We start from the raw sequence: 11,739 nt of genomic DNA, 5'->3' as shown, positions 1-11,739 counted from the left end.
TGAACTGGCTGGGCTGGAATATCCACTTCCAGAATGACTGAATGCAGCGGTCAAGCTGCTTTGGAATTTTTTTCTAAATATTTTCAAGTCTAAAATTTCATAGGAATAGCTCACTCTGGAGGGGAAAAATGAAAACAAGGAAGAACCATGAGAAACAAAATCTTCCTTAAAACATAGGGAGCTACTGGCAGAGGTGTGGGGATTAATTTTACATCTTTCATGCAGATATCAATGAGGAGACAAGCTGTGGCTTCCAGGGGCCAGAGGTGCTGGTGTCCCTGGACAGGAGTACCAGCCCTAGTTCCCATGCCATGTCTCCCAGCCAGATATCTGTACCCAGGCACAGCTCAGCCCTCCTCACTATTCAGGTCTCAGCCTCTTCACTGGGTGTTAACAAGTGTACCTTGAATTTGGCTCACTGGGGAGCCGTTCCACAGAGAAATTTGCCTTTGTCTGTGGCAAGTGAGAGAACACGTGGCTGATAAAGGAGTATGGTGAAACTCTTCCTGACTGCAGAAAGTGTGTGTATCTTCCACCCTCCTTTCTGGGTGATTTATTCACTAGCTGCTATCATCCTGCTCAGTTCCATGGCAATCACCAAAAGCCTGCCTCCTCCCTACAGGATGACATTGACTTTGCTCTCAGTAACATGAGGAGAAGCAGGAACATGAATCCCTAGCATTTGTCAGGTCATTTTCTTATCTTGGCAGAAAATTCTGGGGGAAAAAAAGAAAAACAGAGTGGAATTAATCCTACAAATTAAAATTAATGTTACTTTAAAAAGAAACAAACTAAGAATTAATCTTTTATTGCCATGGTAGATTTCTTAAAGTAAAATCAAACATGCTAATTAAGCACTACCTTTTAAACAAATAAAATGATTGCAGAACAAGTCATGTACAAGCCTTCTTAGGTAAAATTTCAAAAAGTGATAAATATTTATTCAGAACTATACTGCTGCAAGTGCTGTAAATTACAACGACCAATTTACACAGCAGTTGTTCCCGTCTTTTGCACAAACCTGTAAAGTTAGACCCAACCTATTCAAACAAACCTAGTTGTAAGCTATAGAAGTAGTTCTGCCAAATGATGAAGCAGTAGAAACTTAGTCATCACTCTGTACTGAAGGTTATAATGTGTATAACCCAGAAAATTAAAAAAATGGATATATTAAAGAGCAGTTTAGGATCTCGTACTGGCTAGACAGAAAGGAAATGAAACTGCAGCAGCCAGCTGTACCATGAGCACAGGGGAAGTACTGCAACTTGTCCCGAGTATGCTTCTTGTCCCTGGTATGATGCAGACAGGTAAATGGAAGAGAGTTTGGTTGGGTATTTTTTCTTTTCTTTTTGCAGTGTAGTTTTTGTGTACTGGAAAGAGCAAAAATAGACCAGAAACCAGATCAGCTAAAGTACCTCCAGCATAACACCCCTTTTATTCTTTGATCTAAATTTTTAAGCCTCAAAAGTCAGCGTGATTTCTGTCTGACTGCAAAGTCACTGCTGCCATGTCAGTATTACGGTTTTCTGACCACCTAAGGTCTGCTTTAGTCACCCCTAAGGGGCCCAGATCTTGCTGGCAGAGAGACAATCACAACCTTTCTCATATCTCTGCCTTTAAAGATTCTGTTAAACTTTCCTCCATTTATTACATTCAGGGTACCTGGTTGGTCCATCTGTGTTGGTCTGTTTGTGTCCCTGGCTGATACAGAAAGTTTGCATGAAGCTGAGGGAAACCTCTGGATTATCCCCAAAGGAGCATCACCACTGAGGACAAGCAAACAGGTAGTGAAACAGGTAAGGACAAAAAAGAGGCATCTGTTGATTGAGAAATTAAGTCAGTGGAAGGAGGAATCCTGCCTTTTGGTCTTTGCATCCAGCTCTGCTTCTTTATTTTAGCTTAGAGCACAAACTACAGATAGAAAAATGGGTTTGCATGGCATGTTTAGAAATCAAGTCTTAGCTGGCTATGTAAGAAACCTGTGGAAGAGCTGTTAAATCTTAATCTCCCAAGTGCTAGTCCAGTACTTAATTTAAAAACATTGCTAATCCTGAAAATCAGGTTTTGGGACTGCCCTCTCTTAGGTGTAAATCAGTATGGAAATTGCCTCAGTGTTATTTAGATGTAGCAGCCCTGGGCTCTAGTATTAGCTAGAAGTAATGAATATATTACTGACTGTGTTCTACAGCAAGGAGAATCCATTCATTTACACTACTTTTACTTTATGATTGGTTTGTAGTTTTTCATCTGTACAGGGAATATGCATCATGTGCATAAAAAAACCCCAACAAACCAAACTAAAACCCAAACCAAAATATGTTTGAAAAACTCTGTCATCAGGTTGCTGTCTTCTGTATTCTTTTTTTGATCATCCTTTTATGCCTGCATCATCACCATAATGAAAGTAAATTAATTACATGTTTACTAAGTATAATTTTCTATAATTGATTACTTGCAAAAGGAAACCTCAAAGAACACTCTATTCTAACTTGGAGGTCAGTAAGAAACCATCTGCAAAACCAGAGCTGTTTATTAATATGCCCTTTATTCTGAGGCATTTTACTACCTTGTCAGATCAAACAAATCAGTATTAAGTATTGATTATTTGTTTAATACTATACTATATGTATAAAAATATCAGGAGATATAGCCAGTTATCGTACAAAGACTGATATCACATTGATACATTGATATTGAACCTCAGAAACTGGGGATTGTTTAAATGCTAGTTTTGACATCTCTTCAATGGTTGTGTCTATACTTTTGCCAATACTAAAGAATAGAGATATCTGAGTAGGCTGAGAACTGCGGCACTTCAGATACTTTAGCTACCTCATTATACCTGTAAAACTGGCTTGCGTATTTCTCTGGAAATTATGCATTGATGCTGCTGCTATGCTGTACCCATAAATGGCTGGAAGAGTAGAGAGAGAAGACATTTCTTTTGGGAAATGAGGGAAAACTGAAGACAAGGTCTTTTATCGTGATTGTGTGTGTGAAATTTTCATCAAAGAACACCACAGACCAGACCCACTTGAGACTTCTCAGAAATGCTTGCAGGAATAGAGCTATTAACTCATTGTACTGACAAGGTCAGATTCCTGCTTCTTATGGTTTTGTGTCACTTGGTGTGCTTTTCAATGGAGAAGTGACAAATCACACCACCGGTTCCTGCTCTGGCCTCCTCAGCACTTCTTCCTGACACAACAGTCTTCTCCCACATGAAAAGGGACATAAAAAATATTGATGGGCAAGACTGTTTTGCTTTTTCCCTTTTTGTGATATTCAGGAAGATGTCTCAGTTTCTCAAACAGCCTCCCCGCCAGTAACAGCAATCTCTCCGAAGCCTGGTGTGATCAATCGCCAGCATCAAGACAAAAGGTTTTGGTACTGGGTTTTCTTACTATTTAACCTGACGGTTTGTGAGCCAGACCAGGATACAAGTCTTCTACCTCTAGATTTTAGCTCCACACTCAAAATAAACAAATAAAAACAACCATGGGGAAGATAGGGGATACTCACAGAGTGTTTGCACAGGAGACCACACAGTTGCTGGAAAATACTAAAAATGCCAGGTGAGACTCCCCCTGCAGTGTGCGCTGAGCCAGGACAGCTTCTACCTCACCTCAGTGCTGCTCAGCATGGGTAAACTTGTGTCTCTGCCCACGTAAATAACTGAGGGGTGTAGCTTTTGTAATTTTCTGAGATTCATGTTTAAAGACTAAAGGCACAGGTAAGCATGTCGCTCTGCGTGAAATGCTAGCCTGGGCTTTACAAGATTTTTAGTTGTCACTTTGTTTTGTTTGTCACTTATAAAGCACTGCCCCTTTGGCTTGCTGCTGGCAGGGAATTAAAATCTACCAATGTACATTTTGTCTGCCTCAAGAAAATGGAGTGACTAATATTTCTTTCTTGTCTATGATTCTTTTTTCCATTTAGAGATTTATAGATGTGCACACAAGTATTATGATGTGAATGCTTTGACCCACAATTCCTCTCACATTCAAAATTTTTCCAAAGAGCTCAAGGGCATAGTGGCTCTTGTTTCTCAGCATAAGGGAAAAGGTATTCCATTACTTATGAAGGAATATGCTAAAATATGCTTCACGGTATACTTCTTGAGACTTGAGGTAGATAAAATTTGGAAAGTCATGTCTCTTGTGTTTCTATAATTTTGGAACCATAGGCAGTCATGGCTTGAGTTTAAATAACTCCCATGGAGGGAGTTATTTAAAATTCAAAGGAAGAGGATATATTAATTAATAAAACATTTTTGATCTTGGGAAATGAAGAATTAAAAGTAAAAAAATTAAATTTTTTTTTACAAAAGAAAGGAAATGTACAATAGTGCTTGCTTAAGGAAATGCAGGTGAACTAATTGTTTGAATTCAAACTGTCAGCTCTCAACTTCATTTATTATTAATCTCTCAATGTCATGAGATTAACATTGTTATAAATAATTGATCTGAAAAATAATCCAAATAAATTACTGGCTTGTTGACTAAATAAAATATAGTCTGTTAACCTAAAGATTATAGACTGTAAATTTTTACGTACTGAGAAAGTAATCTCTTCTGAATTATAGGTAATTGTCGAATAAACTTGTTCTCCTTAGAGCTGATTATGCTGGAAAATAAGTGTGTGTGTATGCATATATATATATATATATATATATAACCCTCAAAATATTAGTTCTGTAACAAATAATACTTCTCAGGAAAAATATATAGATTATGCTTTTCACAGAGGGGTAAGAGGTGCAACCTGAGCCCACAGGATTTCAGTGGAGATAAAACCAATAGGTAGTGCAGAAGTCCTGTTAGAAAAAAAGTTTGAGCAAGTATGAGACACAAAGGTGCTGTCTGGTTTACTCTCACTTGTGGGTAGGGATAAAAAAGGACAAAAATGCTTCAGGCAAAATTGTGCATGAAGAAAACATAAGGGAATTTAGTTCAAAACCAGTTGATTAGTGGAACATCCATCCTTGAAATCTGCAAAGCGAGACACACTTCCTTTTGCAGCTGATATCTTCCTGGTAAGTGAGTACACTATTCTAGAACAATGATTTGTGGTCCTGTCTCTGCCCAACCATTTGAAGCATCAAAGGATGACAGCATGATCCCTTGGACAACAGCAGAGAGACTCCACTGTGAGTTACTTGGCTGAAAAGAGGTTGTATAGAGTGACATTTTTCCAGAATACTCCTCTACCACTAAGAATTCGTAGTGCAGGAACTATCTGAGCCTGAGATGGGTGTCAACGAAGTAAATATAAACCAGCAGGTTATTTATTTAAGTGTCAAGTAACCAGTGACAGATGTCCTCCTAAAGGCTTTTTATGTGGAGCATGAGAACAAAATCTGCTGTCAAACAGGCTTCTGATCTTCTCAGATCTCTTCTCCTCCAGTTCTTGTGTATTTTTTCCCCAGACCCTTGCCCTGATCAGAGAATAGAGGATATGAATCTCTGTTCACAAAGACTGTGTGCACAACACCTTTACAGCACTTCTGTGGCTAACAGGCTTATCAGTGTGAGTAAGTATATGGCAACCACCTGCTTCCCTATGGCCTGTACTGATTGGTGTAATGCTTTTAATTAGGGAAACAATCATGAGGAGTTTCTGAGAGCATCCTGACTCCAAGGCCTGGCTGCCTCATTGACTTATCCACTTACAGGCTGAGTCCTCTGCATCACTTTGATGTAGGCACACCTGCACTTAAACAGACTTAAGAGCCAACTGCCTGTACCACTCAGAAAGCACGGAGATATTTTTATTTTGACGAACAAGTTGAACAGAACAACTGTGAAGACTGTGGCTAAGAGGTTTGAAACTGGCCATTGCACACACACAGAGTAATGGTTAATCATTTTTTTTTTTTAGGTGTTCAGTACTTACTGAAATTTATCAGAATATAGTGCTCAAAATACCACTGCCCATAACTTCAAGATAAAAAATAGCTGGGTGTCATAAATACAGTGTGGAAGTTTCTAAGTTTTGAGATACATAGGGAAAAGCCATTTAATATATACAAAGACCTGCAATTTTACAGTCACTGAATAGAATCACAGAACCACAGAATAAGTTAGGTTGGAAAAGACCTCTGAGATCATTGAGTCCAACCTATGGATGCAGATTTCAGCAAGATTTTAGTTTGGAATGTGCTTGTACTGAACAAGACACAATTTGCATACTTGGAAATGGACTCTCCAAGTCACCATATGATTGGTAAACTCAAGGCAGTGGAACGGAACAGAGGTAAAATGAGGAGACACCCACGCCTGTACCCACAGCTACTACCCATGCGCAAGAGCAGCAAAGCCTTCAGCTTCCTGTCTGCCAAAAGGGGATGACAGCTCTAACTCAGCTACGAGGAACTCTTGGAGAATCAAGTAATTCTGCCATAACTCTAACTATTATAGTTTTCAACAAAGTTTTGTCAAAAGTGGTACTAACTTTCACTAATGAATGGCATGCAAATACTTTCTTGCCAGAAATCCCCTACTCATATATTCATTAGTCTTGTCTTCTTTAGGCCACAGGCATAGCTTCCTTCTCAATCCAATCGATATGTCCCAAAAATTAAAAGTGTGGGGTTTTTTTTTGTTGTTGGGTTTTTTGTTGTTGTTGTTGTTTTGTTTTGTTTTGTTTTTCTTTAATATTTCTCTAGCAATGATGAAAAGTTGCATACAGAGTTGCTGGCAGGGCAAATTTAGGTTTGTCCTAGTGAGGAAAACATGAAGGAAAGGAGATGAAGTAGTAATTATTATAATGACTTCTGTGTGTGGGAACTGAGAAAAGACTTGAGCTCAATTAACCAAGATGAATTTTACTTAAATTACTATGTAAGTAGAAGTTCCTGTACAAGTAGGAGCCTCAGTATTATGGGTACAGGTATGCGCATAGGTGCCTGCAGACACCACACCATAACATCAACCACTGAAGTTCTCATATGTGGTAAATGAGTAACCACCTCAGTGTTTTATAACCTTTACCTTTTGCACTTATAAGTACAAACTTCCTCTCTTCCTCTTCATTTTCTTCCTCCATTATGACTAAATATAGACCATGTTCAGAAAGGCTACTACATTTTATATGGGTTTTTCAAAGGCATGGAGCAAATATTCAGGACTCAAAATCTAATTCTCATGAACTATTCTGTAGTAGCGTGTACTCATATATGGAGTTATCTGAAGATAATTCTTGCAATCCATGTGATGGAAATTATTTTTTCAGTAGCAATTACAATGCAAGAGGTAGGCAAACAGATTTCTGAAGGAAGTTCCATGTAAATAGGGAAGAGGAGGAAAAAGAAAAGACTATTAAACTTGATACCACTAGCAAGGCAGAATTAACCAGAAGGCAAACAAACACAAAATATCTGAGCAAGGAAGTGATACAAGGCTCTGAAAGTAAACATAGTACACTAACGCTGTGCACCCTACCCTGCTTCATTTTTGACTCCAACTTACCTTCATTATATTATACCAATATTTTATTCCAGAAATTTTAAATTAGTGATGTTGGCTTTGGTCCTTTCACTGTAGTTTGTGTGGACTGTTGATCCCACAGAAGGTGCAGCAGTTCTGCAAACAGTGGTGCTGCCACAGAGCAGCTTTGAGACTACAGTTTACAAGATTTCACTCAACGTTTACAAGATTTCACTCAACATTTCTGATATCAGCATTTTTTAAACGATATTCTAAATTTTGAAATGAGAAATGTAATAACAGTATGAGCCAGAGAAAAAACAAACACAGAAGTAAGCTGAGCTTTAAAAGAAACACTTTATTTGGTAAAAAATAAATGTAATAAATTATTTCAAGACAATTTTTGGGTTGTATCTGTACATACACAGTATATCCGTAACATAGCTGCTATGTAATCCAGGAATTCCATCTTAGGAAAAAAAGGATTTACATATCAAGTAGTTTTAAATGAAACCAGCACAGTCTTTTACGTTTGTCAGTATTGAAAACAATTTGATGGAATTCCTTTCCCATGCTCCCTATCCCCCAAAGTTACCCAGGAATATCCATTCTGGGTCTTGTGTGTTTGTAGCATGTCTCATGCTTCTTTTGCATCATCTTGATCAGTGTCTCTCAGATTCTTTTATTCAAAGAGCACCTGATTATTATTTTTCCTGCAGTGTTGGTGCACCAGCTTTCACTTTCAACTGGTAAAATGTACATTATGAATATTCACTTCTGACTTCATCCTCCGATTTTACTTGTTTCCTTTGCTCTATGTGGAAATATTTTTCAAATGCTTTTTAGTTTTGTCTGGTTGTTTTATTAGTAATTTGAACCACATTCATTTCCCTTTGAAATCTTACAGATCATCAGAGATCCACAAACCCTGCTCTAAAGAAGATTGACCTAAACTCCGAAATCAGAATAATGATATTTTAACACCAGCATATGTGACATTTGAAAGAAATGTCACATATGACAGATATGATGTCCAAATGTGGTGTTGCAATGGGTCAAAATCAAACATGACTCAAAACTATATAAGTCACTAATTACCTAAAATACACCAGCTAGGACTACACTGTCATTATTTTATACCAAAACCTAACAAAACACGTATGCCTGGTATGCTTTACCCTGGGACTGCCTAGTTTATAAAGCCTAGTTTTTAATGCCTCATTGGAACAGTTTTTTAGAGCAATATTCAAGAGCTTAGGAAGCTGTAGACAATCAGTCTGAATTTTGACAATATTGATTGCTAAATGAAGCAAGGAAGACAATGTACAACAGACATGTAAGAGTCCTGTGTTTGAATACTAATTAATTAGCTGCAGTCATTTCTCAAACACAATAAAATATTGCCACTGGTGCTTAGTCTTACAAATATTTCTACTTTAATTGCCATAAATGTTATGTATTCTGGAGAGAAAAGAAGCAATTATTTCCCAGCTGCATTTACATATGGAAGCAACACTATCAAAATAAGCATGTCTTGTGGCCCTTTCATCAGAAATTATTTTTCCCTTCAACTATCTTTTGCACTTACCCATCTAATTTTTAGATAATGTTAATATATATGGTGCTAGAAACATGCATAGCCTTCACAGAAGCTTCTTCTGAAGGGATGTCAAGTCATTTTTAGTAAACCAGATCCTCATCCAGAAATACACAAAGATATTTTATAAAAGTCTGCAAAAATATATATGAAAAAAAAAGATTTTATGTCTTTTTAAAGAAGGTGCAGGCTACTCAGGAGGAGTACAAGGATGTGAGGTTATGCAGGGAGAAAATTAGAAAAGCCAAAGCCCATCTGAAAATTGATCTTGCCACTGCCATAAAAGACAACAAAAAAAGCTTTCTATATACACCAGCATTCTGAGGAGAATCTCCATCCTTTCTTTGATGTGGGTGGAAACAGTTACAGAGGACGAGGAAAAAAGGATGAGGTACTTAATGCCTTCTTTGCCGCAGTCTTTACTAGCAAGACCAATTGCTCTCCAGGTACCCAGCCCCCTGATCTGAAAGACAGGAAGCAGAATGAAGCCTTCATAATCCAAGGGGAAATGGTGAACTGCCTGCTCCACCCCTTGGAAACACACAGGTCCATGGGGCTGGATGTGATCTACCCAAGCATACTGAGGGAGCTGGTAGGAGTGCTCACCAAGTCCCTTTCAATCATTTACCAGCTAACTGGGGAGGTCACAGGTGACTGAAGTTGGTAAATATGATTTCCATCTACAAGAAAGAGCAGGAGGAGGATCCATGAAACTACAGACCTGTCAATCTGACCTTGGTGGAGGGGAAGGTTATAGAACAGATCATTTTGAGTGCCATCACACAGCATGCACAGGACAGACGGGATGAGGTCCAGTCAGCATGGTTTTAGGAAAGCCAGGTCCTGCTTGAACCTGGTTTCCTTCTGACAAGGTGGTGTGCTTAGTGGATGAGAGAAGGGCTATGCATGTTGTCTGCCCAGACTTTAGTAAAGCCTTTGACACCATTTCCCATAGCGCTCTCCTAAAGAAACTGGCTGGTCATGGCTTGGATGGGTGCACTGTTTGCTGGGTAAAAAAATGTCTGGATGGTGAATGGAATTCCCATTGGTTGTCAGTCACAATTGTGTTCCCCAAGGTTCAGTGTTGGGGCCAGTCCTGTTTAATATCTTTACTGATGATGTGGATGAGGGGATCAAGTGCACCCTCAGTCAGTTTGCAGATGACACCAAGTTGGCTGGGAGTGCTATTCTGCTGGAGGGTAGGAAGGCTCTGCAGAAGGATCTGGACAGGCTGGATCAGCAATACTGTGGCCTGCAGAACCAAGGCAGTGATCATCCTCCTGAACTTGGCACTGGTGAGGCCACACTTCAAACACTGTGTTCAGTTTTGGGCTTCTCACTACAAGAAAGAGATTGAGGTGCTGGAGTGTGTCCAGAGAAGGGCAACAGAACTGGTGAAAGGTCTGAAGCACAAGTTTAATCACTTAACTTGTCAGCATCACTAAAACAAAACTCAGAACTACTAGCTTTGCTTAACAGCAAAGTAGCTCTGTTCTGAGCTCTCCAAGAGCAAATGTTTTCTTCCATCCTGTTTCTCAATACAGTAAAGCATTCTCAGAACATGCAACATCTTTGGCATCATGTCAAAATGTGAAAAATGTAGACCTAACTGTAACTCTTAGAGTTGAAAATTATGAAAAATTTCAGACCCTAAAGAAAAGTACCCAGACATCTATCTGTAAGCACCTCTCTGAGATAAGGAGTGAAATGGCAAGATGGTCTTTTGAGTATTCCAATCTCCTCTCTTGTCACTGGGGTGCTAATGGAATATGTACTTATGCAAGTGAAGACAAAACTGGAGGAACATGCTTCAATTACCCATGAACTACTGCACCTTTATGTTGCTCTAACTCTTCTGACTTAAATCAAAACAAACTAAAAAACCCCCAAATACCGCACTGTGCTGTACAAGATTGATATGAAGAATAAATTACAGTAAGTACCACAGTAACCTTACTGATCTCTCTACACAGTTGCAAAGCTACTTGTTGGTTTTACAGCTTACCCACAAATGAAAAAAAATGTATTTATCATACAGCTTAGTAGAGTCAATTTAAATTTTATTTTTACATTGTCTTGCAACAGATTTTAGTATTATTTTTCTTATGATGTCTTATAAATCACATTTTCAAATACTCTTCAGAAAGCTGAAAAACAATCAAACTGTTGTTTTCTCTGAATAATAATTTTTCAGCTATGCATGAACACCTACTGCCTGATAAGCTTTTTGTTTCTCTCAAGGTTTGTAACAAATACTACTACCCTCATTTATTAGACAGACGGAAACTTACTTTTTCTTAATTTATAATCTTTCTTCACAACTAATTCATGTTTGTTAGCATGAATAAAGAGTGCAGTGCAAGGTAATTAATAAGAGAACAATCAACAATTTTGCAATCTGAGAGGCAGGAAAAGCTGTTTATTATGAGACTGAAGAAACAAAGCAATTTATCCACTGGGTATTATGACTGCATGTAGGGGTGGTTTATTTATGACGCAAATTGAAGGGGCACTGTATGAAGAGCCCAGATCTCCTAACTGCACTGCCCTCTACTACCGATGGTGCTCCCGAGGGCCACTCTCAGCATTGTATAACTCTGATCAGCTTTTGCACAGCCACCCTCAGAGATCTATTACGGTGCTAATGGAGTTTTATTTAATGTGGAAATGACACAACATTTTTTATGGGTTTCACAACTCCCAAGCCATATGGCC

The sequence above is a fragment of the Corapipo altera genome, unplaced genomic scaffold (genome assembly GCF_003945725.1).
Source record: "Corapipo altera isolate COAL_440 unplaced genomic scaffold, ASM394572v1 2, whole genome shotgun sequence".
Classification (NCBI taxonomy): domain Eukaryota; kingdom Metazoa; phylum Chordata; class Aves; order Passeriformes; family Pipridae; genus Corapipo; species Corapipo altera.
The sequence above is the reverse complement of the archived record's forward strand: the minus strand, read 5'-3'. Positions refer to the sequence as shown.